General features: G+C 43.6%; 31 non-coding genes across 31 annotated transcripts; 28 read left to right on the top strand and 3 right to left on the bottom strand.

Annotated features, from left to right (window-relative positions):
• Positions 1-214: 214 nt before the first annotated feature.
• Positions 215-296, bottom strand: trnal-uag (transfer RNA leucine (anticodon UAG)). The gene has a single exon. It is a non-coding gene; the product is annotated as a tRNA-Leu (tRNA).
• Positions 297-1030: 734 nt separating this feature from the next.
• On the bottom strand, positions 1031-1112 carry trnal-uag (transfer RNA leucine (anticodon UAG)). The gene has a single exon. It is a non-coding gene; the product is annotated as a tRNA-Leu (tRNA).
• Positions 1113-1846: 734 nt separating this feature from the next.
• On the bottom strand, positions 1847-1930 carry trnal-uag (transfer RNA leucine (anticodon UAG)). The gene has a single exon. It is a non-coding gene; the product is annotated as a tRNA-Leu (tRNA).
• A 765-nt stretch (positions 1931-2695) lies between these two features.
• trnal-uag (transfer RNA leucine (anticodon UAG)) lies at positions 2696-2777 on the top strand. The gene has a single exon. It is a non-coding gene; the product is annotated as a tRNA-Leu (tRNA).
• A 735-nt stretch (positions 2778-3512) lies between these two features.
• Positions 3513-3594, top strand: trnal-uag (transfer RNA leucine (anticodon UAG)). Its single transcript has one exon. It is a non-coding gene; the product is annotated as a tRNA-Leu (tRNA).
• A 735-nt stretch (positions 3595-4329) lies between these two features.
• trnal-uag (transfer RNA leucine (anticodon UAG)) lies at positions 4330-4411 on the top strand. The gene has a single exon. It is a non-coding gene; the product is annotated as a tRNA-Leu (tRNA).
• A 733-nt stretch (positions 4412-5144) lies between these two features.
• On the top strand, positions 5145-5226 carry trnal-uag (transfer RNA leucine (anticodon UAG)). The gene has a single exon. It is a non-coding gene; the product is annotated as a tRNA-Leu (tRNA).
• Positions 5227-5960: 734 nt separating this feature from the next.
• On the top strand, positions 5961-6042 carry trnal-uag (transfer RNA leucine (anticodon UAG)). The gene has a single exon. It is a non-coding gene; the product is annotated as a tRNA-Leu (tRNA).
• Positions 6043-6774: 732 nt separating this feature from the next.
• On the top strand, positions 6775-6856 carry trnal-uag (transfer RNA leucine (anticodon UAG)). Its single transcript has one exon. It is a non-coding gene; the product is annotated as a tRNA-Leu (tRNA).
• Positions 6857-7588: 732 nt separating this feature from the next.
• trnal-uag (transfer RNA leucine (anticodon UAG)) lies at positions 7589-7670 on the top strand. The gene has a single exon. It is a non-coding gene; the product is annotated as a tRNA-Leu (tRNA).
• Positions 7671-8401: 731 nt separating this feature from the next.
• trnal-uag (transfer RNA leucine (anticodon UAG)) lies at positions 8402-8483 on the top strand. Its single transcript has one exon. It is a non-coding gene; the product is annotated as a tRNA-Leu (tRNA).
• A 734-nt stretch (positions 8484-9217) lies between these two features.
• On the top strand, positions 9218-9299 carry trnal-uag (transfer RNA leucine (anticodon UAG)). Its single transcript has one exon. It is a non-coding gene; the product is annotated as a tRNA-Leu (tRNA).
• A 1548-nt stretch (positions 9300-10847) lies between these two features.
• Positions 10848-10929, top strand: trnal-uag (transfer RNA leucine (anticodon UAG)). Its single transcript has one exon. It is a non-coding gene; the product is annotated as a tRNA-Leu (tRNA).
• Positions 10930-12479: 1550 nt separating this feature from the next.
• On the top strand, positions 12480-12561 carry trnal-aag (transfer RNA leucine (anticodon AAG)). The gene has a single exon. It is a non-coding gene; the product is annotated as a tRNA-Leu (tRNA).
• Positions 12562-13296: 735 nt separating this feature from the next.
• On the top strand, positions 13297-13378 carry trnal-uag (transfer RNA leucine (anticodon UAG)). Its single transcript has one exon. It is a non-coding gene; the product is annotated as a tRNA-Leu (tRNA).
• Positions 13379-14113: 735 nt separating this feature from the next.
• trnal-uag (transfer RNA leucine (anticodon UAG)) lies at positions 14114-14195 on the top strand. The gene has a single exon. It is a non-coding gene; the product is annotated as a tRNA-Leu (tRNA).
• A 735-nt stretch (positions 14196-14930) lies between these two features.
• Positions 14931-15012, top strand: trnal-uag (transfer RNA leucine (anticodon UAG)). The gene has a single exon. It is a non-coding gene; the product is annotated as a tRNA-Leu (tRNA).
• A 735-nt stretch (positions 15013-15747) lies between these two features.
• trnal-uag (transfer RNA leucine (anticodon UAG)) lies at positions 15748-15829 on the top strand. The gene has a single exon. It is a non-coding gene; the product is annotated as a tRNA-Leu (tRNA).
• A 734-nt stretch (positions 15830-16563) lies between these two features.
• trnal-uag (transfer RNA leucine (anticodon UAG)) lies at positions 16564-16645 on the top strand. The gene has a single exon. It is a non-coding gene; the product is annotated as a tRNA-Leu (tRNA).
• A 734-nt stretch (positions 16646-17379) lies between these two features.
• trnal-uag (transfer RNA leucine (anticodon UAG)) lies at positions 17380-17461 on the top strand. Its single transcript has one exon. It is a non-coding gene; the product is annotated as a tRNA-Leu (tRNA).
• A 735-nt stretch (positions 17462-18196) lies between these two features.
• On the top strand, positions 18197-18278 carry trnal-uag (transfer RNA leucine (anticodon UAG)). Its single transcript has one exon. It is a non-coding gene; the product is annotated as a tRNA-Leu (tRNA).
• A 1551-nt stretch (positions 18279-19829) lies between these two features.
• trnal-uag (transfer RNA leucine (anticodon UAG)) lies at positions 19830-19911 on the top strand. Its single transcript has one exon. It is a non-coding gene; the product is annotated as a tRNA-Leu (tRNA).
• A 735-nt stretch (positions 19912-20646) lies between these two features.
• Positions 20647-20728, top strand: trnal-uag (transfer RNA leucine (anticodon UAG)). The gene has a single exon. It is a non-coding gene; the product is annotated as a tRNA-Leu (tRNA).
• Positions 20729-21463: 735 nt separating this feature from the next.
• trnal-uag (transfer RNA leucine (anticodon UAG)) lies at positions 21464-21545 on the top strand. The gene has a single exon. It is a non-coding gene; the product is annotated as a tRNA-Leu (tRNA).
• A 736-nt stretch (positions 21546-22281) lies between these two features.
• On the top strand, positions 22282-22363 carry trnal-uag (transfer RNA leucine (anticodon UAG)). The gene has a single exon. It is a non-coding gene; the product is annotated as a tRNA-Leu (tRNA).
• Positions 22364-23098: 735 nt separating this feature from the next.
• trnal-uag (transfer RNA leucine (anticodon UAG)) lies at positions 23099-23180 on the top strand. Its single transcript has one exon. It is a non-coding gene; the product is annotated as a tRNA-Leu (tRNA).
• A 735-nt stretch (positions 23181-23915) lies between these two features.
• trnal-uag (transfer RNA leucine (anticodon UAG)) lies at positions 23916-23997 on the top strand. The gene has a single exon. It is a non-coding gene; the product is annotated as a tRNA-Leu (tRNA).
• Positions 23998-24732: 735 nt separating this feature from the next.
• On the top strand, positions 24733-24814 carry trnal-uag (transfer RNA leucine (anticodon UAG)). The gene has a single exon. It is a non-coding gene; the product is annotated as a tRNA-Leu (tRNA).
• Positions 24815-25549: 735 nt separating this feature from the next.
• On the top strand, positions 25550-25631 carry trnal-uag (transfer RNA leucine (anticodon UAG)). The gene has a single exon. It is a non-coding gene; the product is annotated as a tRNA-Leu (tRNA).
• Positions 25632-26366: 735 nt separating this feature from the next.
• On the top strand, positions 26367-26448 carry trnal-uag (transfer RNA leucine (anticodon UAG)). The gene has a single exon. It is a non-coding gene; the product is annotated as a tRNA-Leu (tRNA).
• Positions 26449-27183: 735 nt separating this feature from the next.
• Positions 27184-27265, top strand: trnal-uag (transfer RNA leucine (anticodon UAG)). The gene has a single exon. It is a non-coding gene; the product is annotated as a tRNA-Leu (tRNA).
• Positions 27266-27799: the final 534 nt, after the last annotated feature.

Here is a 27799-nt window from a genome sequence, read left to right as displayed (position 1 = left end):
CGTGAACAACCACCGGTAGGAGGTGCAACTGCCACCGCGGGGGCACAGGAATTGGTGGCTGGTTGGTTGAGGCGATGGACTACACTATTGAGTTGGAACCCCATCCGTGACACACAACATTGCTTCTTTTCTCCCTTGCATGGGCGACATGAAAGTAAAAACCCTGAAATAAAGCAGAACATGTGATAGCTTGCGCAAACAAACTCAATAAAGATGGCAGTGGTGGGATTTGAACCCACGCCTCCTTAGAGACTGGAGCCTAAATCCAGCGCCTTAGACCGCTCGGCCACACTACCCAGCTCTGGCTAAATATTCACACTTTCTCGTCAGTTACCTAGAGCGTCTGCACTCCCTTGTATTTAGTCTTCTTTTTCATTTTCTTCTTTAAAATCTTTATGTATCTCATGTTGCTCTTGCGTCCTTCATCTTTTTTTGATTCTCTTTTTAAAAATCTTAATTTATCTGATGTTGCTCTTTCTTCCATCGTATAAACTTAGAATTAGTTTCTGCTTTTATGTCTGAAGCAGATTGAATTAGAAAAACACGGCAGATAATTGCAATAACAGACGTGGGAATTAGGGTAAAGGCTGGATTCCCTTTATTTGTCCGGTGTCCTTGGTGGCCTTTTTGAAATTACATTACAGTTTTCTGTTGAGAAAAAGTTGCAGCGGTGGACTTTGAACCGACACCTCCGAAAGACTGGGTCCTTAAATCCAGTTCTCTGGACAGCTCGGCCACAGTACCCACTGTTAAAATGGACTGCTGGGTCGTCGCACAGACCATCACAACTTTCCTTTTTTCCAATCAAGGATTTGACATGAACAACCACCGGTAGGAGGTGCAACTGCCACCGCGGGGGCACAGGAATTGGTGGCTGGTTGGTTGAGGCGATGGACTACACTATTGAGTTGGAACCCCATCCGTGACACACAACATTGCTTCTTTTCTCCCTTGCATGGGCGACATGAAAGTAAAAACCCTGAAATAAAGCAGAACATGTGATAGCTTGCGCAAACAAACTCAATAAAGATGGCAGTGGTGGGATTTGAACCCACGCCTCCTTAGAGACTGGAGCCTAAATCCAGCGCCTTAGACCGCTCGGCCACACTACCCAGCTCTGGCTAAATATTCACACTTTCTCGTCAGTTACCTAGAGCGTCTGCACTCCCTTGTATTTAAGTCTTCTTTTTCATTTTCTTCTTTAAAATCTTTATGTATCTCATGTTGCTCTTGCGTCCTTCATCTTTTTTTGATTCTCTTTTTAAAAATCTTAATTTATCTGATGTTGCTCTTTCTTCCATCATATAAACTTAGAATTAGTTTCTGCTTTTATGTCTGAAGCAGATTGAATTAGAAAAACACGGCAGATAATTGCAATAACAGACGTGGGAATTAGGGTAAAGGCTGGATTCCCTTTATTTGTCCGGTGTCCTTGGTGGCCTTTTTGAAATTACATTACAGTTTTCTGTTGAGAAAAAGTTGCAGCGGTGGACTTTGAACCGACACCTCCGAAAGACTGGGTCCTTAAATCCAGTTCTCTGGACAGCTCGGCCACAGTACCAACTGTTAAAATGGACTGCTGGGTCGTCGCACAGACCATCACAACTTTCCTTTTTTCCAATCAAGGATTTGACATGAACAACCACCGGTAGGAGGTGCAACTGCCACCGCGGGGGCACAGGAATTGGTGGCTGGTTGGTTGAGGCGATGGACTACACTATTGAGTTGGAACCCCATCCGTGACACACAACATTGCTTCTTTTCTCCCTTGCATGGGCGACATGAAAGTAAAAACCCTGAAATAAAGCAGAACATGTGATAGCTTGCGCAAACAAACTCAAAAAGATGGCAGTGGTGGGATTTGAACCCACGCCTCCTTAGAGACTGGAGGCCTAAATCCAGCGCCTTAGACCGCTCGGCCCACACTACCCAGCTCTAAGAGCGTGGGTTCAAATCCACCACTGCCATCTTTTGAGTTTGTTTGCGCAAGCTATCACATGTTCTGCTTTATTTCAAGGTTTTTACTTTCATGTCGCCATGCAAGGGAAAAAGAAGCAATGTTGTGTGTCACGGATGGGGTTCCAACTCATAGTGTAGTCCATCGCCTCAACCAACCAGCCACCAATTCCTGTGCCCCCGCGGTGGCAGTTGCACCTCCTACGGTGGTTGTTCATGTCAAATCCTTGATTGGAAAAAAGGAAAGTTGTGATGGTTTGTGCGACGACCCAGCAGTCCATTTTAACAGTTGGTACTGTGGCCGAGCTGTCCAGAGAACTGGATTTAAGGACCCAGTCTTTCGGTGGTGTCGGTTCAAAGTCCACCGCTGCAACTTTTTCTCAACAGAAAACTGTAATGTAATTTCAAAAAGGCCACCAAGGACACCGGACAAATAAAGGGAATCCAGCCTTTACCCTAATTCCCACGTCTGTTATTGCAATTATCTGCCGTGTTTTTCTAATTCAATCTGCTTCAGACATAAAAGCAGAAACTAATTCTAAGTTTATACGATGGAAGAAAGAGCAACATCAGATAAATTAAGATTTTTAAAAAGAGAATCAAAAAAAGATGAAGGACGCAAGAGCAACATGAGATACATAAAGATTTTAAAGAAGAAAATGAAAAAGAAGACTAAATACAAGGGAGTGCAGACGCTCTAGGTAACTGACGAGAAAGTGTGAATATTTAGCCAGAGCTGGGTAGTGTGGCCGAGCGGTCTAAGGCGCTGGATTTAGGCTCCAGTCTCTAAGGAGGCGTGGGTTCAAATCCCACCACTGCCATCTTTATTGAGTTTGTTTGCGCAAGCTATCACATGTTCTGCTTTATTTCAGGGTTTTTACTTTCATGTCGCCCATGCAAGGGAGAAAAGAAGCAATGTTGTGTGTCACGGATGGGGTTCCAACTCAATAGTGTAGTCCATCGCCTCAACCAACCAGCCACCAATTCCTGTGCCCCCGCGGTGGCAGTTGCACCTCCTACCGGTGGTTGTTCATGTCAAATCCTTGATTGGAAAAAAGGAAAGTTGTGATGGTCTGTGCGACGACCCAGCAGTCCATTTTAACAGTTGGTACTGTGGCCGAGCTGTCCAGAGAACTGGATTTAAGGACCCAGTCTTTCGGAGGTGTCGGTTCAAAGTCCACCGCTGCAACTTTTTCTCAACAGAAAACTGTAATGTAATTTCAAAAAGGCCACCAAGGACACCGGACAAATAAAGGGAATCCAGCCTTTACCCTAATTCCCACGTCTGTTATTGCAATTATCTGCCGTGTTTTTCTAATTCAATCTGCTTCAGACATAAAAGCAGAAACTAATTCTAAGTTTATATGATGGAAGAAAGAGCAACATCAGATAAATTAAGATTTTTAAAAAGAGAATCAAAAAAAGATGAAGGACGCAAGAGCAACATGAGATACATAAAGATTTTAAAGAAGAAAATGAAAAAGAAGACTTAAATACAAGGGAGTGCAGACGCTCTAGGTAACTGACGAGAAAGTGTGAATATTTAGCCAGAGCTGGGTAGTGTGGCCGAGCGGTCTAAGGCGCTGGATTTAGGCTCCAGTCTCTAAGGAGGCGTGGGTTCAAATCCCACCACTGCCATCTTTATTGAGTTTGTTTGCGCAAGCTATCACATGTTCTGCTTTATTTCAGGGTTTTTACTTTCATGTCGCCCATGCAAGGGAGAAAAGAAGCAATGTTGTGTGTCACGGATGGGGTTCCAACTCAATAGTGTAGTCCATCGCCTCAACCAACCAGCCACCAATTCCTGTGCCCCCGCGGTGGCAGTTGCACCTCCTACCGGTGGTTGTTCACGTCAAATCCTTGATTGGAAAAAAGGAAAGTTGTGATGGTCTGTGCGACGACCCAGCAGTCCATTTTAACAGTTGGTACTGTGGCCGAGCTGTCCAGAGAACTGGATTTAAGGACCCAGTCTTTCGGAGGTGTCGGTTCAAAGTCCACCGCTGCAACTTTTTCTCAACAGAAAACTGTAATGTAATTTCAAAAAGGCCACCAAGGACACCGGACAAATAAAGGGAATCCAGCCTTTACCCTAATTCCCACGTCTGTTATTGCAATTATCTGCCGTGTTTTTCTAATTCAATCTGCTTCAGACATAAAAGCAGAAACTAATTCTAAGTTTATACGATGGAAGAAAGAGCAACATCAGATAAATTAAGATTTTTAAAAAGAGAATCAAAAAAAGATGAAGGACGCAAGAGCAACATGAGATACATAAAGATTTTAAAGAAGAAAATGAAAAAGAAGACTTAAATACAAGGGAGTGCAGACGCTCTAGGTAACTGACGAGAAAGTGTGAATATTTAGCCAGAGCTGGGTAGTGTGGCCGAGCGGTCTAAGGCGCTGGATTTAGGCTCCAGTCTCTAAGGAGGCGTGGGTTCAAATCCCACCACTGCCATCTTTATTGAGTTTGTTTGCGCAAGCTATCACATGTTCTGCTTTATTTCAGGGTTTTTACTTTCATGTCGCCCATGCAAGGGAGAAAAGAAGCAATGTTGTGTGTCACGGATGGGGTTCCAACTCAATAGTGTAGTCCATCGCCTCAACCAACCAGCCACCAATTCCTGTGCCCCCGCGGTGGCAGTTGCACCTCCTACCGGTGGTTGTTCACGTCAAATCCTTGATTGGAAAAAAGGAAAGTTGTGATGGTCTGTGCGACGACCAAGCAGTCCATTTTAACAGTGGGTACTGTGGCCGAGCTGTCCAGAGAACTGGATTTAAGGACCCAGTCTTTCGGAGGTGTCGGTTCAAAGTCCACCGCTGCAACTTTTTCTCAACAGAAAACTGTAATGTAATTTCAAAAAGGCCACCAAGGACACCGGACAAATAAAGGGAATCCAGCCTTTACCCTAATTCCCACGTCTGTTATTGCAATTATCTGCCGTGTTTTTCTAATTCAATCTGCTTCAGACATAAAAGCAGAAACTAATTCTAAGTTTATATGATGGAAGAAAGAGCAACATCAGATAAATTAAGATTTTTAAAAAGAGAATCAAAAAAAGATGAAGGACGCAAGAGCAACATGAGATACATAAAGATTTTAAAGAAGAAAATGAAAAAGAAGACTAAATACAAGGGAGTGCAGACGCTCTAGGTAACTGACGAGAAAGTGTGAATATTTGCCAGAGCTGGGTAGTGTGGCCGAGCGGTCTAAGGCGCTGGATTTAGGCTCCAGTCTCTAAGGAGGCGTGGGTTCAAATCCCACCACTGCCATCTTTATTGAGTTTGTTTGCGCAAGCTATCACATGTTCTGCTTTATTTCAGGGTTTTTACTTTCATGTCGCCCATGCAAGGGAGAAAAGAAGCAATGTTGTGTGTCACGGATGGGGTTCCAACTCAATAGTGTAGTCCATCGCCTAACCAACCAGCCACCAAGTCCTGTGCCCCCGCGGTGGCAGTTGCACCTCCTACCGGTGGTTGTTCACGTCAAATCCTTGATTGGAAAAAAGGAAAGTTGTGATGGTCTGTGCGACGACCAAGCAGTCCATTTTAACAGTGGGTACTGTGGCCGAGCTGTCCAGAGAACTGGATTTAAGGACCCAGTCTTTCGGAGGTGTCGGTTCAAAGTCCACCGCTGCAACTTTTTCTCAACAGAAAACTGTAATGTAATTTCAAAAAGGCCACCAAGGACACCGGACAAATAAAGGGAATCCAGCCTTTACCCTAATTCCCACGTCTGTTATTGCAATTATCTGCCGTGTTTTTCTAATTCAATCTGCTTCAGACATAAAAGCAGAAACTAATTCTAAGTTTATACGATGGAAGAAAGAGCAACATCAGATAAATTAAGATTTTTAAAAAGAGAATCAAAAAAAGATGAAGGACGCAAGAGCAACATGAGATACATAAAGATTTTAAAGAAGAAAATGAAAAAGAAGACTAAAATACAAGGGAGTGCAGACGCTCTAGGTAACTGACGAGAAAGTGTGAATACTTTGCCAGAGCTGGGTAGTGTGGCCGAGCGGTCTAAGGCGCTGGATTTAGGCTCCAGTCTCTAAGGAGGCGTGGGTTCAAATCCCACCACTGCCATCTTTATTGAGTTTGTTTGCGCAAGCTATCACATGTTCTGCTTTATTTCAGGGTTTTTACTTTCATGTCGCCCATGCAAGGGAGAAAAGAAGCAATGTTGTGTGTCCCGGATGGGGTTCCAACTCAATAGTGTAGTCCATCGCCTAACCAACCAGCCACCAAGTCCTGTGCCCCCGCGGTGGCAGTTGCACCTCCTACCGGTGGTTGTTCACGTCAAATCCTTGATTGGAAAAAAGGAAAGTTGTGATGGTCTGTGCGATGACCAAGCAGTCCATTTTAACAGTGGGTACTGTGGCCGAGCTGTCCAGAGAACTGGATTTAAGGACCCAGTCTTTCGGAGGTGTCGGTTCAAAGTCCACCGCTGCAACTTTTTCTCAACAGAAAACTGTAATGTAATTTCAAAAAGGCCACCAAGGACACCGGACAAATAAAGGGAATCCAGCCTTTACCCTAATTCCCACGTCTGTTATTGCAATTATCTGCCGTGTTTTTCTAATTCAATCTGCTTCAGACATAAAAGCAGAAACTAATTCTAAGTTTATACGATGGAAGAAAGAGCAACATCAGATAAATTAAGATTTTTAAAAAGAGAATCAAAAAAAGATGAAGGACGCAAGAGCAACATGAGATACATAAAGATTTTAAAGAAGAAAATGAAAAAGAAGACTAAATACAAGGGAGTGCAGACGCTCTAGGTAACTGACGAGAAAGTGTGAATATTTGCCAGAGCTGGGTAGTGTGGCCGAGCGGTCTAAGGCGCTGGATTTAGGCTCCAGTCTCTAAGGAGGCGTGGGTTCAAATCCCACCACTGCCATCTTTATTGAGTTTGTTTGCGCAAGCTATCACATGTTCTGCTTTATTTCAGGGTTTTTACTTTCATGTCGCCCATGCAAGGGAGAAAAGAAGCAATGTTGTGTGTCACGGATGGGGTTCCAACTCAATAGTGTAGTCCATCGCCTAACCAACCAGCCACCAAGTCCTGTGCCCCCGCGGTGGCAGTTGCACCTCCTACCGGTGGTTGTTCATGTCAAATCCTTGATTGGAAAAAAGGAAAGTTGTGATGGTCTGTGCGACGACCAAGCAGTCCATTTTAACAGTGGTACTGTGGCCGAGCTGTCCAGAGAACTGGATTTAAGGACCCAGTCTTTCGGAGGTGTCGGTTCAAAGTCCACCGCTGCAACTTTTTCTCAACAGAAAACTGTAATGTAATTTCAAAAAGGCCACCAAGGACACCGGACAAATAAAGGGAATCCAGCCTTTACCCTAATTCCCACGTCTGTTATTGCAATTATCTGCCGTGTTTTTCTAATTCAATCTGCTTCAGACATAAAAGCAGAAACTAATTCTAAGTTTATACGATGGAAGAAAGAGCAACATCAGATAAATTAAGATTTTTAAAAAGAGAATCAAAAAAGATGAAGGACGCAAGAGCAACATGAGATACATAAAGATTTTAAAGAAGAAAATGAAAAAGAAGACTAAATACAAGGGAGTGCAGACGCTCTAGGTAACTGACGAGAAAGTGTGAATACTTTAGCCAGAGCTGGGTAGTGTGGCCGAGCGGTCTAAGGCGCTGGATTTAGGCTCCAGTCTCTAAGGAGGCGTGGGTTCAAATCCCACCACTGCCATCTTTATTGAGTTTGTTTGCGCAAGCTATCACATGTTCTGCTTTATTTCAGGGTTTTTACTTTCATGTCGCCCATGCAAGGGAGAAAAGAAGCAATGTTGTGTGTCACGGATGGGGTTCCAACTCAATAGTGTAGTCCATCGCCTAACCAACCAGCCACCAAGTCCTGTGCCCCCGCGGTGGCAGTTGCACCTCCTACCGGTGGTTGTTCACGTCAAATCCTTGATTGGAAAAAAGGAAAGTTGTGATGGTCTGTGCGACGACCAAGCAGTCCATTTTAACAGTGGTACTGTGGCCGAGCTGTCCAGAGAACTGGATTTAAGGACCCAGTCTTTCGGAGGTGTCGGTTCAAAGTCCACCGCTGCAACTTTTTCTCAACAGAAAACTGTAATGTAATTTCAAAAAGGCCACCAAGGACACCGGACAAATAAAGGGAATCCAGCCTTTACCCTAATTCCCACGTCTGTTATTGCAATTATCTGCCGTGTTTTTCTAATTCAATCTGCTTCAGACATAAAAGCAGAAACTAATTCTAAGTTTATATGATGGAAGAAAGAGCAACATCAGATAAATTAAGATTTTTAAAAAGAGAATCAAAAAAAGATGAAGGACGCAAGAGCAACATGAGATACATAAAGATTTTAAAGAAGAAAATGAAAAAGAAGACTAAATACAAGGGAGTGCAGACGCTCTAGGTAACTGACGAGAAAGTGTGAATATTTGCCAGAGCTGGGTAGTGTGGCCGAGCGGTCTAAGGCGCTGGATTTAGGCTCCAGTCTCTAAGGAGGCGTGGGTTCAAATCCCACCACTGCCATCTTTATTGAGTTTGTTTGCGCAAGCTATCACATGTTCTGCTTTATTTCAGGGTTTTTACTTTCATGTCGCCCATGCAAGGGAGAAAAGAAGCAATGTTGTGTGTCACGGATGGGGTTCCAACTCAATAGTGTAGTCCATCGCCTAACCAACCAGCCACCAAGTCCTGTGCCCCCGCGGTGGCAGTTGCACCTCCTACCGGTGGTTGTTCACGTCAAATCCTTGATTGGAAAAAAGGAAAGTTGTGATGGTCTGTGCGATGACCAAGCAGTCCATTTTAACAGTGGGTACTGTGGCCGAGCTGTCCAGAGAACTGGATTTAAGGACCCAGTCTTTCGGAGGTGTCGGTTCAAAGTCCACCGCTGCAACTTTTTCTCAACAGAAAACTGTAATGTAATTTCAAAAAGGCCACCAAGGACACCGGACAAATAAAGGGAATCCAGCCTTTACCCTAATTCCCACGTCTGTTATTGCAATTATCTGCCGTGTTTTTCTAATTCAATCTGCTTCAGACATAAAAGCAGAAACTAATTCTAAGTTTATACGATGGAAGAAAGAGCAACATCAGATAAATTAAGATTTTTAAAAAGAGAATCAAAAAAAGATGAAGGACGCAAGAGCAACATGAGATACATAAAGATTTTAAAGAAGAAAATGAAAAAGAAGACTTAAATACAAGGGAGTGCAGACGCTCTAGGTAACTGACGAGAAAGTGTGAATATTTAGCCAGAGCTGGGTAGTGTGGCCGAGCGGTCTAAGGCGCTGGATTTAGGCTCCAGTCTCTAAGGAGGCGTGGGTTCAAATCCCACCACTGCCATCTTTATTGAGTTTGTTTGCGCAAGCTATCACATGTTCTGCTTTATTTCAGGGTTTTTACTTTCATGTCGCCCATGCAAGGGAGAAAAGAAGCAATGTTGTGTGTCACGGATGGGGTTCCAACTCAATAGTGTAGTCCATCGCCTCAACCAACCAGCCACCAAGTCCTGTGCCCCCGCGGTGGCAGTTGCACCTCCTACCGGTGGTTGTTCACGTCAAATCCTTGATTGGAAAAAAGGAAAGTTGTGATGGTCTGTGCGACGACCAAGCAGTCCATTTTAACAGTGGGTACTGTGGCCGAGCTGTCCAGAGAACTGGATTTAAGGACCCAGTCTTTCGGAGGTGTCGGTTCAAAGTCCACCGCTGCAACTTTTTCTCAACAGAAAACTGTAATGTAATTTCAAAAAGGCCACCAAGGACACCGGACAAATAAAGGGAATCCAGCCTTTACCCTAATTCCCACGTCTGTTATTGCAATTATCTGCCGTGTTTTTCTAATTCAATCTGCTTCAGACATAAAAGCAGAAACTAATTCTAAGTTTATACGATGGAAGAAAGAGCAACATCAGATAAATTAAGATTTTTAAAAAGAGAATCAAAAAAAGATGAAGGACGCAAGAGCAACATGAGATACATAAAGATTTTAAAGAAGAAAATGAAAAAGAAGACTAAATACAAGGGAGTGCAGACGCTCTAGGTAACTGACGAGAAAGTGTGAATACTTTGCCAGAGCTGGGTAGTGTGGCCGAGCGGTCTAAGGCGCTGGATTAGGCTCCAGTCTCTAAGGAGGCGTGGGTTCAAATCCCACCACTGCCATCTTTATTGAGTTTGTTTGCGCAAGCTATCACATGTTCTGCTTTATTTCAGGGTTTTTACTTTCATGTCGCCCATGCAAGGGAGAAAAGAAGCAATGTTGTGTGTCACGGATGGGGTTCCAACTCAATAGTGTAGTCCATCGCCTCAACCAACCAGCCACCAAGTCCTGTGCCCCCGCGGTGGCAGTTGCACCTCCTACCGGTGGTTGTTCATGTCAAATCCTTGATTGGAAAAAAGGAAAGTTGTGATGGTCTGTGCGACGACCAAGCAGTCCATTTTAACAGTGGGTACTGTGGCCGAGCTGTCCAGAGAACTGGATTTAAGGACCCAGTCTTTCGGAGGTGTCGGTTCAAAGTCCACCGCTGCAACTTTTTCTCAACAGAAAACTGTAATGTAATTTCAAAAAGGCCACCAAGGACACCGGACAAATAAAGGGAATCCAGCCTTTACCCTAATTCCCACGTCTGTTATTGCAATTATCTGCCGTGTTTTTCTAATTCAATCTGCTTCAGACATAAAAGCAGAAACTAATTCTAAGTTTATACGATGGAAGAAAGAGCAACATCAGATAAATTAAGATTTTTAAAAAGAGAATCAAAAAAAGATGAAGGACGCAAGAGCAACATGAGATACATAAAGATTTTAAAGAAGAAAATGAAAAAGAAGACTAAATACAAGGGAGTGCAGACGCTCTAGGTAACTGACGAGAAAGTGTGAATATTTGCCAGAGCTGGGTAGTGTGGCCGAGCGGTCTAAGGCGCTGGATTTAGGCTCCAGTCTCTAAGGAGGCGTGGGTTCAAATCCCACCACTGCCATCTTTATTGAGTTTGTTTGCGCAAGCTATCACATGTTCTGCTTTATTTCAGGGTTTTTACTTTCATGTCGCCCATGCAAGGGAGAAAAGAAGCAATGTTGTGTGTCACGGATGGGGTTCCAACTCAATAGTGTAGTCCATCGCCTCAACCAACCAGCCACCAAGTCCTGTGCCCCCGCGGTGGCAGTTGCACCTCCTACCGGTGGTTGTTCATGTCAAATCCTTGATTGGAAAAAAGGAAAGTTGTGATGGTCTGTGCGACGACCAAGCAGTCCATTTTAACAGTGGGTACTGTGGCCGAGCTGTCCAGAGAACTGGATTTAAGGACCCAGTCTTTCGGAGGTGTCGGTTCAAAGTCCACCGCTGCAACTTTTTCTCAACAGAAAACTGTAATGTAATTTCAAAAAGGCCACCAAGGACACCGGACAAATAAAGGGAATCCAGCCTTTACCCTAATTCCCACGTCTGTTATTGCAATTATCTGCCGTGTTTTTCTAATTCAATCTGCTTCAGACATAAAAGCAGAAACTAATTCTAAGTTTATACGATGGAAGAAAGAGCAACATCAGATAAATTAAGATTTTTAAAAAGAGAATCAAAAAAAGATGAAGGACGCAAGAGCAACATGAGATACATAAAGATTTTAAAGAAGAAAATGAAAAAGAAGACTAAATACAAGGGAGTGCAGACGCTCTAGGTAACTGACGAGAAAGTGTGAATACTTTGCCAGAGCTGGGTAGTGTGGCCGAGCGGTCTAAGGCGCTGGATTAGGCTCCAGTCTCTAAGGAGGCGTGGGTTCAAATCCCACCACTGCCATCTTTATTGAGTTTGTTTGCGCAAGCTATCACATGTTCTGCTTTATTTCAGGGTTTTTACTTTCATGTCGCCCATGCAAGGGAGAAAAGAAGCAATGTTGTGTGTCACGGATGGGGTTCCAACTCAATAGTGTAGTCCATCGCCTTAACCAACCAGCCACCAAGTCCTGTGCCCCCGCGGTGGCAGTTGCACCTCCTACCGGTGGTTGTTCATGTCAAATCCTTGATTGGAAAAAAGGAAAGTTGTGATGGTCTGTGTGATGACCAAGCAGTCCATTTTAACAATGGGTACTGTGGCCGAGCTGTCCAGAGAACTGGATTTAAGGACCCAGTCTTTCGGGAGGTGTCGGTTCAAAGTCACCGCTGCAACTTTTTCTCAACAGAAAACTGTAATGTAATTTCAAACAAGGCCACCAAGGACACCGGACAAATAAAGGGAATCCAGCCTTAACCCTAATTCCCACGTCTGTTATTGCAATTATCTGCCGTGTTTTTCTAATTCAATCTGCTTCAGACATAAAAGCAGAAACTAATTCTAAGTTTATACGATGGAAGAAAGAGCAACATCAGATAAATTAAGATTTTTAAAAAGAGAATCAAAAAAAGATGAAGGACGCAAGAGCAACATGAGATACATAAAGATTTTAAAGTAGAAAATGAAAAAGAAGACTAAATACAAGGAAGTGCAGACGCTCTAGGTAACTGACGAGAAAGTGTGAATACTTTGCCAGAGCTGGGTAGTGTGGCCGAGCGGTCTAAGGCGCTGGATTAAGGCTCCAGTCTCTAAGGAGGCGTGGGTTCAAATCCCACCACTGCCATCTTTATTGAGTTTGTTTGCGCAAGCTATCACATGTTCTGCTTTATTTCAGGGATTTTACTTTCATGTCGCCCATGCAAGGGAGAAAAGAAGCAATGTTGTGTGTCACGGATGGGGTTCCAACTCAATAGTGTAGTCCATCGCCTTAACCAACCAGCCACCAAGTCCTGTGCCCCCGCGGTGGCAGTTGCACCTCCTACCGGTGGTTGTTCACGTCAAATCCTTGATTGGAAAAAAGGAAAGTTGTGATGGTCTGTGTGATGACCAAGCAGTCCATTTTAACAATGGGTACTGTGGCCGAGCTGTCCAGAGAACTGGATTTAAGGACCCAGTCTTTCGGGAGGTGTCGGTTCAAAGTCCACCGCTGCAACTTTTTCTCAACAGAAAACTGTAATGTAATTTCAAAAAGGCCACCAAGGACACCGGACAAATAAAGGGAATCCAGCCTTTACCCTAATTCCCACGTCTGTTATTGCAATTATCTGCCGTGTTTTTCTAATTCAATCTGCTTCAGACATAAAAGCAGAAACTAATTCTAAGTTTATACGATGGAAGAAAGAGCAACATCAGATAAATTAAGATTTTTAAAAAGAGAATCAAAAAAAGATGAAGGACGCAAGAGCAACATGAGATACATAAAGATTTTAAAGAAGAAAATGAAAAAGAAGACTAAAATACAAGGAGTGCAGACGCTCTAGGTAACTGACGAGAAAGTGTGAATACTTTGCCAGAGCTGGGTAGTGTGGCCGAGCGGTCTAAGGCGCTGGATTTAGGCTCCAGTCTCTAAGGAGGCGTGGGTTCAAATCCCACCACTGCCATCTTTATTGAGTTTGTTTGCGCAAGCTATCACATGTTCTGCTTTATTTCAGGGTTTTTACTTTCATGTCGCCCATGCAAGGGAGAAAAGAAGCAATGTTGTGTGTCACGGATGGGGTTCCAACTCAATAGTGTAGTCCATCGCCTAACCAACCAGCCACCAAGTCCTGTGCCCCCGCGGTGGCAGTTGCACCTCCTACCGGTGGTTGTTCATGTCAAATCCTTGATTGGAAAAAAGGAAAGTTGTGATGGTCTGTGTGACGACCCAAGCAGTCCATTTTAACAGTTGGTACTGTGGCCGAGCTGTCCAGAGAACTGGATTTAAGGACCCAGTCTTTCGGGAGGTGTCGGTTCAAAGTCCACCGCTGCAACTTTTTCTCAACAGAAAACTGTAATGTAATTTCAAAAAGGCCACCAAGGACACCGGACAAATAAAGGGAATCCAGCCTTTACCCTAATTCCCACGTCTGTTATTGCAATTATCTGCCGTGTTTTTCTAATTCAATCTGCTTCAGACATAAAAGCAGAAACTAATTCTAAGTTTATACGATGGAAGAAAGAGCAACATCAGATAAATTAAGATTTTTAAAAAGAGAATCAAAAAAGATGAAGGACGCAAGAGCAACATGAGATACATAAAGATTTTAAAGAAGAAAATGAAAAAGAAGACTAAAATACAAGGAAGTGCAGACGCTCTAGGTAACTGACGAGAAAGTGTGAATATTTAGCCAGAGCTGGGTAGTGTGGCCGAGCGGTCTAAGGCGCTGGATTTAGGCTCCAGTCTCTAAGGAGGCGTGGGTTCAAATCCCACCACTGCCATCTTTATTGAGTTTGTTTGCGCAAGCTATCACATGTTCTGCTTTATTTCAGGGTTTTTACTTTCATGTCGCCCATGCAAGGGAGAATAGAAGCAATGTTGTGTGTCACGGATGGGGTTCCAACTCAATAGTGTAGTCCATCGCCTCAACCAACCAGCCACCAATTCCTGTGCCCCCGCGGTGGCAGTTGCACCTCCTACCGGTGGTTGTTCATGTCAAATCCTTGATTGGAAAAAAGGAAAGTTGTGATGGTCTGTGCGACGACCCAGCAGTCCATTTTAACAGTTGGTACTGTGGCCGAGCTGTCCAGAGAACTGGATTTAAGGACCCAGTCTTTCGGAGGTGTCGGTTCAAAGTCCACCGCTGCAACTTTTTCTCAACAGAAAACTGTAATGTAATTTCAAAAAGGCCACCAAGGACACCGGACAAATAAAGGGAATCCAGCCTTTACCCTAATTCCCACGTCTGTTATTGCAATTATCTGCCGTGTTTTTCTAATTCAATCTGCTTCAGACATAAAAGCAGAAACTAATTCTAAGTTTATACGATGGAAGAAAGAGCAACATCAGATAAATTAAGATTTTTAAAAAGAGAATCAAAAAAAGATGAAGGACGCAAGAGCAACATGAGATACATAAAGATTTTAAAGAAGAAAATGAAAAAGAAGACTAAAATACAAGGGAGTGCAGACGCTCTAGGTAACTGACGAGAAAGTGTGAATATTTAGCCAGAGCTGGGTAGTGTGGCCGAGCGGTCTAAGGCGCTGGATTTAGGCTCCAGTCTCTAAGGAGGCGTGGGTTCAAATCCCACCACTGCCATCTTTATTGAGTTTGTTTGCGCAAGCTATCACATGTTCTGCTTTATTTCAGGGTTTTTACTTTCATGTCGCCCATGCAAGGGAGAATAGAAGCAATGTTGTGTGTCACGGATGGGGTTCCAACTCAATAGTGTAGTCCATCGCCTCAACCAACCAGCCACCAATTCCTGTGCCCCCGCGGTGGCAGTTGCACCTCCTACCGGTGGTTGTTCATGTCAAATCCTTTATTGGAAAAAAGGAAAGTTGTGATGGTCTGTGCGACGACCCAGCAGTCCATTTTAACAGTTGGTACTGTGGCCGAGCTGTCCAGAGAACTGGATTTAAGGACCCAGTCTTTCGGAGGTGTCGGTTCAAAGTCCACCGCTGCAACTTTTTCTCAACAGAAAACTGTAATGTAATTTCAAAAAGGCCACCAAGGACACCGGACAAATAAAGGGAATCCAGCCTTTACCCTAATTCCCACGTCTGTTATTGCAATTATCTGCCGTGTTTTTCTAATTCAATCTGCTTCAGACATAAAAGCAGAAACTAATTCTAAGTTTATATGATGGAAGAAAGAGCAACATCAGATAAATTAAGATTTTTAAAAAGAGAATCAAAAAAAGATGAAGGACGCAAGAGCAACATGAGATACATAAAGATTTTAAAGAAGAAAATGAAAAAGAAGACTTAAATACAAGGGAGTGCAGACGCTCTAGGTAACTGACGAGAAAGTGTGAATATTTAGCCAGAGCTGGGTAGTGTGGCCGAGCGGTCTAAGGCGCTGGATTTAGGCTCCAGTCTCTAAGGAGGCGTGGGTTCAAATCCCACCACTGCCATCTTTATTGAGTTTGTTTGCGCAAGCTATCACATGTTCTGCTTTATTTCAGGGTTTTTACTTTCATGTCGCCCATGCAAGGGAGAATAGAAGCAATGTTGTGTGTCACGGATGGGGTTCCAACTCAATAGTGTAGTCCATCGCCTCAACCAACCAGCCACCAATTCCTGTGCCCCCGCGGTGGCAGTTGCACCTCCTACCGGTGGTTGTTCATGTCAAATCCTTGATTGGAAAAAAGGAAAGTTGTGATGGTCTGTGCGACGACCCAGCAGTCCATTTTAACAGTTGGTACTGTGGCCGAGCTGTCCAGAGAACTGGATTTAAGGACCCAGTCTTTCGGAGGTGTCGGTTCAAAGTCCACCGCTGCAACTTTTTCTCAACAGAAAACTGTAATGTAATTTCAAAAAGGCCACCAAGGACACCGGACAAATAAAGGGAATCCAGCCTTTACCCTAATTCCCACGTCTGTTATTGCAATTATCTGCCGTGTTTTTCTAATTCAATCTGCTTCAGACATAAAAGCAGAAACTAATTCTAAGTTTATATGATGGAAGAAAGAGCAACATCAGATAAATTAAGATTTTTAAAAAGAGAATCAAAAAAGATGAAGGACGCAAGAGCAACATGAGATACATAAAGATTTTAAAGAAGAAAATGAAAAAGAAGACTTAAATACAAGGGAGTGCAGACGCTCTAGGTAACTGACGAGAAAGTGTGAATATTTAGCCAGAGCTGGGTAGTGTGGCCGAGCGGTCTAAGGCGCTGGATTTAGGCTCCAGTCTCTAAGGAGGCGTGGGTTCAAATCCCACCACTGCCATCTTTATTGAGTTTGTTTGCGCAAGCTATCACATGTTCTGCTTTATTTCAGGGTTTTTACTTTCATGTCGCCCATGCAAGGGAGAATAGAAGCAATGTTGTGTGTCACGGATGGGGTTCCAACTCAATAGTGTAGTCCATCGCCTCAACCAACCAGCCACCAATTCCTGTGCCCCCGCGGTGGCAGTTGCACCTCCTACCGGTGGTTGTTCATGTCAAATCCTTGATTGGAAAAAAGGAAAGTTGTGATGGTCTGTGCGACGACCCAGCAGTCCATTTTAACAGTTGGTACTGTGGCCGAGCTGTCCAGAGAACTGGATTTAAGGACCCAGTCTTTCGGAGGTGTCGGTTCAAAGTCCACCGCTGCAACTTTTTCTCAACAGAAAACTGTAATGTAATTTCAAAAAGGCCACCAAGGACACCGGACAAATAAAGGGAATCCAGCCTTTACCCTAATTCCCACGTCTGTTATTGCAATTATCTGCCGTGTTTTTCTAATTCAATCTGCTTCAGACATAAAAGCAGAAACTAATTCTAAGTTTATACGATGGAAGAAAGAGCAACATCAGATAAATTAAGATTTTTAAAAAGAGAATCAAAAAAAGATGAAGGACGCAAGAGCAACATGAGATACATAAAGATTTTAAAGAAGAAAATGAAAAAGAAGACTAAATACAAGGGAGTGCAGACGCTCTAGGTAACTGACGAGAAAGTGTGAATATTTAGCCAGAGCTGGGTAGTGTGGCCGAGCGGTCTAAGGCGCTGGATTTAGGCTCCAGTCTCTAAGGAGGCGTGGGTTCAAATCCCACCACTGCCATCTTTATTGAGTTTGTTTGCGCAAGCTATCACATGTTCTGCTTTATTTCAGGGTTTTTACTTTCATGTCGCCCATGCAAGGGAGAATAGAAGCAATGTTGTGTGTCACGGATGGGGTTCCAACTCAATAGTGTAGTCCATCGCCTCAACCAACCAGCCACCAATTCCTGTGCCCCCGCGGTGGCAGTTGCACCTCCTACCGGTGGTTGTTCATGTCAAATCCTTGATTGGAAAAAAGGAAAGTTGTGATGGTCTGTGCGACGACCCAGCAGTCCATTTTAACAGTTGGTACTGTGGCCGAGCTGTCCAGAGAACTGGATTTAAGGACCCAGTCTTTCGGAGGTGTCGGTTCAAAGTCCACCGCTGCAACTTTTTCTCAACAGAAAACTGTAATGTAATTTCAAAAAGGCCACCAAGGACACCGGACAAATAAAGGGAATCCAGCCTTTACCCTAATTCCCACGTCTGTTATTGCAATTATCTGCCGTGTTTTTCTAATTCAATCTGCTTCAGACATAAAAGCAGAAACTAATTCTAAGTTTATATGATGGAAGAAAGAGCAACATCAGATAAATTAAGATTTTTAAAAAGAGAATCAAAAAAAGATGAAGGACGCAAGAGCAACATGAGATACATAAAGATTTTAAAGAAGAAAATGAAAAAGAAGACTTAAATACAAGGGAGTGCAGACGCTCTAGGTAACTGACGAGAAAGTGTGAATATTTAGCCAGAGCTGGGTAGTGTGGCCGAGCGGTCTAAGGCGCTGGATTTAGGCTCCAGTCTCTAAGGAGGCGTGGGTTCAAATCCCACCACTGCCATCTTTATTGAGTTTGTTTGCGCAAGCTATCACATGTTCTGCTTTATTTCAGGGTTTTTACTTTCATGTCGCCCATGCAAGGGAGAATAGAAGCAATGTTGTGTGTCACGGATGGGGTTCCAACTCAATAGTGTAGTCCATCGCCTCAACCAACCAGCCACCAATTCCTGTGCCCCCGCGGTGGCAGTTGCACCTCCTACCGGTGGTTGTTCACGTCAAATCCTTGATTGGAAAAAAGGAAAGTTGTGATGGTCTGTGCGACGACCCAGCAGTCCATTTTAACAGTTGGTACTGTGGCCGAGCTGTCCAGAGAACTGGATTTAAGGACCCAGTCTTTCGGAGGTGTCGGTTCAAAGTCCACCGCTGCAACTTTTTCTCAACAGAAAACTGTAATGTAATTTCAAAAAGGCCACCAAGGACACCGGACAAATAAAGGGAATCCAGCCTTTACCCTAATTCCCACGTCTGTTATTGCAATTATCTGCCGTGTTTTTCTAATTCAATCTGCTTCAGACATAAAAGCAGAAACTAATTGTAAGTTTATATGATGGAAGAAAGAGCAACATCAGATAAATTAAGATTTTTAAAAAGAGAATCAAAAAAAGATGAAGGACGCAAGAGCAACATGAGATACATAAAGATTTTAAAGAAGAAAATGAAAAAGAAGACTTAAATACAAGGGAGTGCAGACGCTCTAGGTAACTGACGAGAAAGTGTGAATATTTAGCCAGAGCTGGGTAGTGTGGCCGAGCGGTCTAAGGCGCTGGATTAGGCTCCAGTCTCTAAGGAGGCGTGGGTTCAAATCCCACCACTGCCATCTTTATTGAGTTTGTTTGCGCAAGCTATCACATGTTCTGCTTTATTTCAGGGTTTTTACTTTCATGTCGCCCATGCAAGGGAGAATAGAAGCAATGTTGTGTGTCACGGATGGGGTTCCAACTCAATAGTGTAGTCCATCGCCTCAACCAACCAGCCACCAATTCCTGTGCCCCCGCGGTGGCAGTTGCACCTCCTACCGGTGGTTGTTCATGTCAAATCCTTGATTGGAAAAAAGGAAAGTTGTGATGGTCTGTGCGACGACCCAGCAGTCCATTTTAACAGTTGGTACTGTGGCCGAGCTGTCCAGAGAACTGGATTTAAGGACCCAGTCTTTCGGAGGTGTCGGTTCAAAGTCCACCGCTGCAACTTTTTCTCAACAGAAAACTGTAATGTAATTTCAAAAAGGCCACCAAGGACACCGGACAAATAAAGGGAATCCAGCCTTTACCCTAATTCCCACGTCTGTTATTGCAATTATCTGCCGTGTTTTTCTAATTCAATCTGCTTCAGACATAAAAGCAGAAACTAATTGTAAGTTTATATGATGGAAGAAAGAGCAACATCAGATAAATTAAGATTTTTAAAAAGAGAATCAAAAAAAGATGAAGGACGCAAGAGCAACATGAGATACATAAAGATTTTAAAGAAGAAAATGAAAAAGAAGACTTAAATACAAGGGAGTGCAGACGCTCTAGGTAACTGACGAGAAAGTGTGAATATTTAGCCAGAGCTGGGTAGTGTGGCCGAGCGGTCTAAGGCGCTGGATTTAGGCTCCAGTCTCTAAGGAGGCGTGGGTTCAAATCCCACCACTGCCATCTTTATTGAGTTTGTTTGCGCAAGCTATCACATGTTCTGCTTTATTTCAGGGTTTTTACTTTCATGTCGCCCATGCAAGGGAGAATAGAAGCAATGTTGTGTGTCACGGATGGGGTTCCAACTCAATAGTGTAGTCCATCGCCTCAACCAACCAGCCACCAATTCCTGTGCCCCCGCGGTGGCAGTTGCACCTCCTACCGGTGGTTGTTCACGTCAAATCCTTGATTGGAAAAAAGGAAAGTTGTGATGGTCTGTGCGACGACCCAGCAGTCCATTTTAACAGTTGGTACTGTGGCCGAGCTGTCCAGAGAACTGGATTTAAGGACCCAGTCTTTCGGAGGTGTCGGTTCAAAGTCCACCGCTGCAACTTTTTCTCAACAGAAAACTGTAATGTAATTTCAAAAAGGCCACCAAGGACACCGGACAAATAAAGGGAATCCAGCCTTTACCCTAATTCCCACGTCTGTTATTGCAATTATCTGCCGTGTTTTTCTAATTCAATCTGCTTCAGACATAAAAGCAGAAACTAATTGTAAGTTTATATGATGGAAGAAAGAGCAACATCAGATAAATTAAGATTTTTAAAAAGAGAATCAAAAAAAGATGAAGGACGCAAGAGCAACATGAGATACATAAAGATTTTAAAGAAGAAAATGAAAAAGAAGACTTAAATACAAGGGAGTGCAGACGCTCTAGGTAACTGACGAGAAAGTGTGAATATTTAGCCAGAGCTGGGTAGTGTGGCCGAGCGGTCTAAGGCGCTGGATTTAGGCTCCAGTCTCTAAGGAGGCGTGGGTTCAAATCCCACCACTGCCATCTTTATTGAGTTTGTTTGCGCAAGCTATCACATGTTCTGCTTTATTTCAGGGTTTTTACTTTCATGTCGCCCATGCAAGGGAGAATAGAAGCAATGTTGTGTGTCACGGATGGGGTTCCAACTCAATAGTGTAGTCCATCGCCTCAACCAACCAGCCACCAATTCCTGTGCCCCCGCGGTGGCAGTTGCACCTCCTACCGGTGGTTGTTCACGTCAAATCCTTGATTGGAAAAAAGGAAAGTTGTGATGGTCTGTGCGACGACCCAGCAGTCCATTTTAACAGTTGGTACTGTGGCCGAGCTGTCCAGAGAACTGGATTTAAGGACCCAGTCTTTCGGAGGTGTCGGTTCAAAGTCCACCGCTGCAACTTTTTCTCAACAGAAAACTGTAATGTAATTTCAAAAAGGCCACCAAGGACACCGGACAAATAAAGGGAATCCAGCCTTTACCCTAATTCCCACGTCTGTTATTGCAATTATCTGCCGTGTTTTTCTAATTCAATCTGCTTCAGACATAAAAGCAGAAACTAATTGTAAGTTTATATGATGGAAGAAAGAGCAACATCAGATAAATTAAGATTTTTAAAAAGAGAATCAAAAAAAGATGAAGGACGCAAGAGCAACATGAGATACATAAAGATTTTAAAGAAGAAAATGAAAAAGAAGACTTAAATACAAGGGAGTGCAGACGCTCTAGGTAACTGACGAGAAAGTGTGAATATTTAGCCAGAGCTGGGTAGTGTGGCCGAGCGGTCTAAGGCGCTGGATTTAGGCTCCAGTCTCTAAGGAGGCGTGGGTTCAAATCCCACCACTGCCATCTTTATTGAGTTTGTTTGCGCAAGCTATCACATGTTCTGCTTTATTTCAGGGTTTTTACTTTCATGTCGCCCATGCAAGGGAGAATAGAAGCAATGTTGTGTGTCACGGATGGGGTTCCAACTCAATAGTGTAGTCCATCGCCTCAACCAACCAGCCACCAATTCCTGTGCCCCCGCGGTGGCAGTTGCACCTCCTACCGGTGGTTGTTCACTGTCAAATCCTTGATTGGAAAAAAGGAAAGTTGTGATGGTCTGTGCGACGACCCAGCAGTCCATTTTAACAGTTGGTACTGTGGCCGAGCTGTCCAGAGAACTGGATTTAAGGACCCAGTCTTTCGGAGGTGTCGGTTCAAAGTCCACCGCTGCAACTTTTTCTCAACAGAAAACTGTAATGTAATTTCAAAAAGGCCACCAAGGACACCGGACAAATAAAGGGAATCCAGCCTTTACCCTAATTCCCACGTCTGTTATTGCAATTATCTGCCGTGTTTTTCTAATTCAATCTGCTTCAGACATAAAAGCAGAAACTAATTCTAAGTTTATATGATGGAAGAAAGAGCAACATCAGATAAATTAAGATTTTTAAAAAGAGAATCAAAAAAAGATGAAGGACGCAAGAGCAACATGAGATACATAAAGATTTTAAAGAAGAAAATGAAAAAGAAGACTTAAATACAAGGGAGTGCAGACGCTCTAGGTAACTGACGAGAAAGTGTGAATATTTAGCCAGAGCTGGGTAGTGTGGCCGAGCGGTCTAAGGCGCTGGATTTAGGCTCCAGTCTCTAAGGAGGCGTGGGTTCAAATCCCACCACTGCCATCTTTATTGAGTTTGTTTGCGCAAGCTATCACATGTTCTGCTTTATTTCAGGGTTTTTACTTTCATGTCGCCCATGCAAGGGAGAATAGAAGCAATGTTGTGTGTCACGGATGGGGTTCCAACTCAATAGTGTAGTCCATCGCCTCAACCAACCAGCCACCAATTCCTGTGCCCCCGCGGTGGCAGTTGCACCTCCTACCGGTGGTTGTTCACGTCAAATCCTTGATTGGAAAAAAGGAAAGTTGTGATGGTCTGTGCGACGACCCAGCAGTCCATTTTAACAGTTGGTACTGTGGCCGAGCTGTCCAGAGAACTGGATTTAAGGACCCAGTCTTTCGGAGGTGTCGGTTCAAAGTCCACCGCTGCAACTTTTTCTCAACAGAAAACTGTAATGTAATTTCAAAAAGGCCACCAAGGACACCGGACAAATAAAGGGAATCCAGCCTTTACCCTAATTCCCACGTCTGTTATTGCAATTATCTGCCGTGTTTTTCTAATTCAATCTGCTTCAGACATAAAAGCAGAAACTAATTGTAAGTTTATATGATGGAAGAAAGAGCAACATCAGATAAATTAAGATTTTTAAAAAGAGAATCAAAAAAAGATGAAGGACGCAAGAGCAACATGAGATACATAAAGATTTTAAAGAAGAAAATGAAAAAGAAGACTTAAATACAAGGGAGTGCAGACGCTCTAGGTAACTGACGAGAAAGTGTGAATATTTAGCCAGAGCTGGGTAGTGTGGCCGAGCGGTCTAAGGCGCTGGATTTAGGCTCCAGTCTCTAAGGAGGCGTGGGTTCAAATCCCACCACTGCCATCTTTATTGAGTTTGTTTGCGCAAGCTATCACATGTTCTGCTTTATTTCAGGGTTTTTACTTTCATGTCGCCCATGCAAGGGAGAATAGAAGCAATGTTGTGTGTCACGGATGGGGTTCCAACTCAATAGTGTAGTCCATCGCCTCAACCAACCAGCCACCAATTCCTGTGCCCCCGCGGTGGCAGTTGCACCTCCTACCGGTGGTTGTTCACGTCAAATCCTTGATTGGAAAAAAGGAAAGTTGTGATGGTCTGTGCGACGACCCAGCAGTCCATTTTAACAGTTGGTACTGTGGCCGAGCTGTCCAGAGAACTGGATTTAAGGACCCAGTCTTTCGGAGGTGTCGGTTCAAAGTCCACCGCTGCAACTTTTTCTCAACAGAAAACTGTAATGTAATTTCAAAAAGGCCACCAAGGACACCGGACAAATAAAGGGAATCCAGCCTTTACCCTAATTCCCACGTCTGTTATTGCAATTATCTGCCGTGTTTTTCTAATTCAATCTGCTTCAGACATAAAAGCAGAAACTAATTGTAAGTTTATATGATGGAAGAAAGAGCAACATCAGATAAATTAAGATTTTTAAAAAGAGAATCAAAAAAAGATGAAGGACGCAAGAGCAACATGAGATACATAAAGATTTTAAAGAAGAAAATGAAAAAGAAGACTTAAATACAAGGGAGTGCAGACGCTCTAGGTAACTGACGAGAAAGTGTGAATATTTAGCCAGAGCTGGGTAGTGTGGCCGAGCGGTCTAAGGCGCTGGATTTAGGCTCCAGTCTCTAAGGAGGCGTGGGTTCAAATCCCACCACTGCCATCTTTATTGAGTTTGTTTGCGCAAGCTATCACATGTTCTGCTTTATTTCAGGGTTTTTACTTTCATGTCGCCCATGCAAGGGAGAATAGAAGCAATGTTGTGTGTCACGGATGGGGTTCCAACTCAATAGTGTAGTCCATCGCCTCAACCAACCAGCCACCAATTCCTGTGCCCCCGCGGTGGCAGTTGCACCTCCTACCGGTGGTTGTTCACGTCAAATCCTTGATTGGAAAAAAGGAAAGTTGTGATGGTCTGTGCGACGACCCAGCAGTCCATTTTAACAGTTGGTACTGTGGCCGAGCTGTCCAGAGAACTGGATTTAAGGACCCAGTCTTTCGGAGGTGTCGGTTCAAAGTCCACCGCTGCAACTTTTTCTCAACAGAAAACTGTAATGTAATTTCAAAAAGGCCACCAAGGACACCGGACAAATAAAGGGAATCCAGCCTTTACCCTAATTCCCACGTCTGTTATTGCAATTATCTGCCGTGTTTTTCTAATTCAATCTGCTTCAGACATAAAAGCAGAAACTAATTGTAAGTTTATATGATGGAAGAAAGAGCAACATCAGATAAATTAAGATTTTTAAAAAGAGAATCAAAAAAAGATGAAGGACGCAAGAGCAACATGAGATACATAAAGATTTTAAAGAAGAAAATGAAAAAGAAGACTTAAATACAAGGGAGTGCAGACGCTCTAGGTAACTGACGAGAAAGTGTGAATATTTAGCCAGAGCTGGGTAGTGTGGCCGAGCGGTCTAAGGCGCTGGATTTAGGCTCCAGTCTCTAAGGAGGCGTGGGTTCAAATCCCACCACTGCCATCTTTATTGAGTTTGTTTGCGCAAGCTATCACATGTTCTGCTTTATTTCAGGGTTTTTACTTTCATGTCGCCCATGCAAGGGAGAATAGAAGCAATGTTGTGTGTCACGGATGGGGTTCCAACTCAATAGTGTAGTCCATCGCCTCAACCAACCAGCCACCAATTCCTGTGCCCCCGCGGTGGCAGTTGCACCTCCTACCGGTGGTTGTTCATGTCAAATCCTTTATTGGAAAAAAGGAAAGTTGTGATGGTCTGTGCGACGACCCAGCAGTCCATTTTAACAGTTGGTACTGTGGCCGAGCTGTCCAGAGAACTGGATTTAAGGACCCAGTCTTTCGGAGGTGTCGGTTCAAAGTCCACCGCTGCAACTTTTTCTCAACAGAAAACTGTAATGTAATTTCAAAAAGGCCACCAAGGACACCGGACAAATAAAGGGAATCCAGCCTTTACCCTAATTCCCACGTCTGTTATTGCAATTATCTGCCGTGTTTTTCTAATTCAATCTGCTTCAGACATAAAAGCAGAAACTAATTGTAAGTTTATATGATGGAAGAAAGAGCAACATCAGATAAATTAAGATTTTTAAAAAGAGAATCAAAAAAAGATGAAGGACGCAAGAGCAACATGAGATACATAAAGATTTTAAAGAAGAAAATGAAAAAGAAGACTTAAATACAAGGGAGTGCAGACGCTCTAGGTAACTGACGAGAAAGTGTGAATATTTAGCCAGAGCTGGGTAGTGTGGCCGAGCGGTCTAAGGCGCTGGATTTAGGCTCCAGTCTCTAAGGAGGCGTGGGTTCAAATCCCACCACTGCCATCTTTATTGAGTTTGTTTGCGCAAGCTATCACATGTTCTGCTTTATTTCAGGGTTTTTACTTTCATGTCGCCCATGCAAGGGAGAATAGAAGCAATGTTGTGTGTCACGGATGGGGTTCCAACTCAATAGTGTAGTCCATCGCCTCAACCAACCAGCCACCAATTCCTGTGCCCCCGCGGTGGCAGTTGCACCTCCTACCGGTGGTTGTTCACGTCAAATCCTTGATTGGAAAAAAGGAAAGTTGTGATGGTCTGTGCGACGACCCAGCAGTCCATTTTAACAGTTGGTACTGTGGCCGAGCTGTCCAGAGAACTGGATTTAAGGACCCAGTCTTTCGGAGGTGTCGGTTCAAAGTCCACCGCTGCAACTTTTTCTCAACAGAAAACTGTAATGTAATTTCAAAAAGGCCACCAAGGACACCGGACAAATAAAGGGAATCCAGCCTTTACCCTAATTCCCACGTCTGTTATTGCAATTATCTGCCGTGTTTTTCTAATTCAATCTGCTTCAGACATAAAAGCAGAAACTAATTGTAAGTTTATATGATGGAAGAAAGAGCAACATCAGATAAATTAAGATTTTTAAAAAGAGAATCAAAAAAAGATGAAGGACGCAAGAGCAACATGAGATACATAAAGATTTTAAAGAAGAAAATGAAAAAGAAGACTTCAATACAAGGGAGTGCAGACGCTCTAGGTAACTGACGAGAAAGTGTGAATATTTAGCCAGAGCTGGGTAGTGTGGCCGAGCGGTCTAAGGCGCTGGATTTAGGCTCCAGTCTCTAAGGAGGCGTGGGTTCAAATCCCACCACTGCCATCTTTATTGAGTTTGTTTGCGCAAGCTATCACATGTTCTGCTTTATTTCAGGGTTTTTACTTTCATGTCGCCCATGCAAGGGAGAATAGAAGCAATGTTGTGTGTCACGGATGGGGTTCCAACTCAATAGTGTAGTCCATCGCCTCAACCAACCAGCCACCAATTCCTGTGCCCCCGCGGTGGCAGTTGCACCTCCTACCGGTGGTTGTTCACGTCAAATCCTTGATTGGAAAAAAGGAAAGTTGTGATGGTCTGTGCGACGACCCAGCAGTCCATTTTAACAGTTGGTACTGTGGCCGAGCTGTCCAGAGAACTGGATTTAAGGACCCAGTCTTTCGGAGGTGTCGGTTCAAAGTCCACCGCTGCAACTTTTTCTCAACAGAAAACTGTAATGTAATTTCAAAAAGGCCACCAAGGACACCGGACAAATAAAGGGAATCCAGCCTTTACCCTAATTCCCACGTCTGTTATTGCAATTATCTGCCGTGTTTTTCTAATTCAATCTGCTTCAGACATAAAAGCAGAAACTAATTGTAAGTTTATATGATGGAAGAAAGAGCAACATCAGATAAATTAAGATTTTTAAAAAGAGAATCAAAAAAAGATGAAGGACGCAAGAGCAACATGAGATACATAAAGATTTTAAAGAAGAAAATGAAAAAGAAGACTTAAATACAAGGGAGTGCAGACGCTCTAGGTAACTGACGAGAAAGTGTGAATATTTAGCCAGAGCTGGGTAGTGTGGCCGAGCGGTCTAAGGCGCTGGATTTAGGCTCCAGTCTCTAAGGAGGCGTGGGTTCAAATCCCACCACTGCCATCTTTATTGAGTTTGTTTGCGCAAGCTATCACATGTTCTGCTTTATTTCAGGGTTTTTACTTTCATGTCGCCCATGCAAGGGAGAATAGAAGCAATGTTGTGTGTCACGGATGGGGTTCCAACTCAATAGTGTAGTCCATCGCCTCAACCAACCAGCCACCAATTCCTGTGCCCCCGCGGTGGCAGTTGCACCTCCTACCGGTGGTTGTTCACGTCAAATCCTTGATTGGAAAAAAGGAAAGTTGTGATGGTCTGTGCGACGACCCAGCAGTCCATTTTAACAGTTGGTACTGTGGCCGAGCTGTCCAGAGAACTGGATTTAAGGACCCAGTCTTTCGGAGGTGTCGGTTCAAAGTCCACCGCTGCAACTTTTTCTCAACAGAAAACTGTAATGTAATTTCAAAAAGGCCACCAAGGACACCGGACAAATAAAGGGAATCCAGCCTTTACCCTAATTCCCACGTCTGTTATTGCAATTATCTGCCGTGTTTTTCTAATTCAATCTGCTTCAGACATAAAAGCAGAAACTAATTG

Source organism: Oncorhynchus kisutch, unplaced genomic scaffold (assembly GCF_002021735.2).
Source record: "Oncorhynchus kisutch isolate 150728-3 unplaced genomic scaffold, Okis_V2 Okis01b-Okis20b_hom, whole genome shotgun sequence".
In the NCBI taxonomy this organism is placed as follows: domain Eukaryota; kingdom Metazoa; phylum Chordata; class Actinopteri; order Salmoniformes; family Salmonidae; genus Oncorhynchus; species Oncorhynchus kisutch.
The sequence above is the reverse complement of the archived record's forward strand: the minus strand, read 5'-3'. Positions and strand labels throughout refer to the sequence as shown.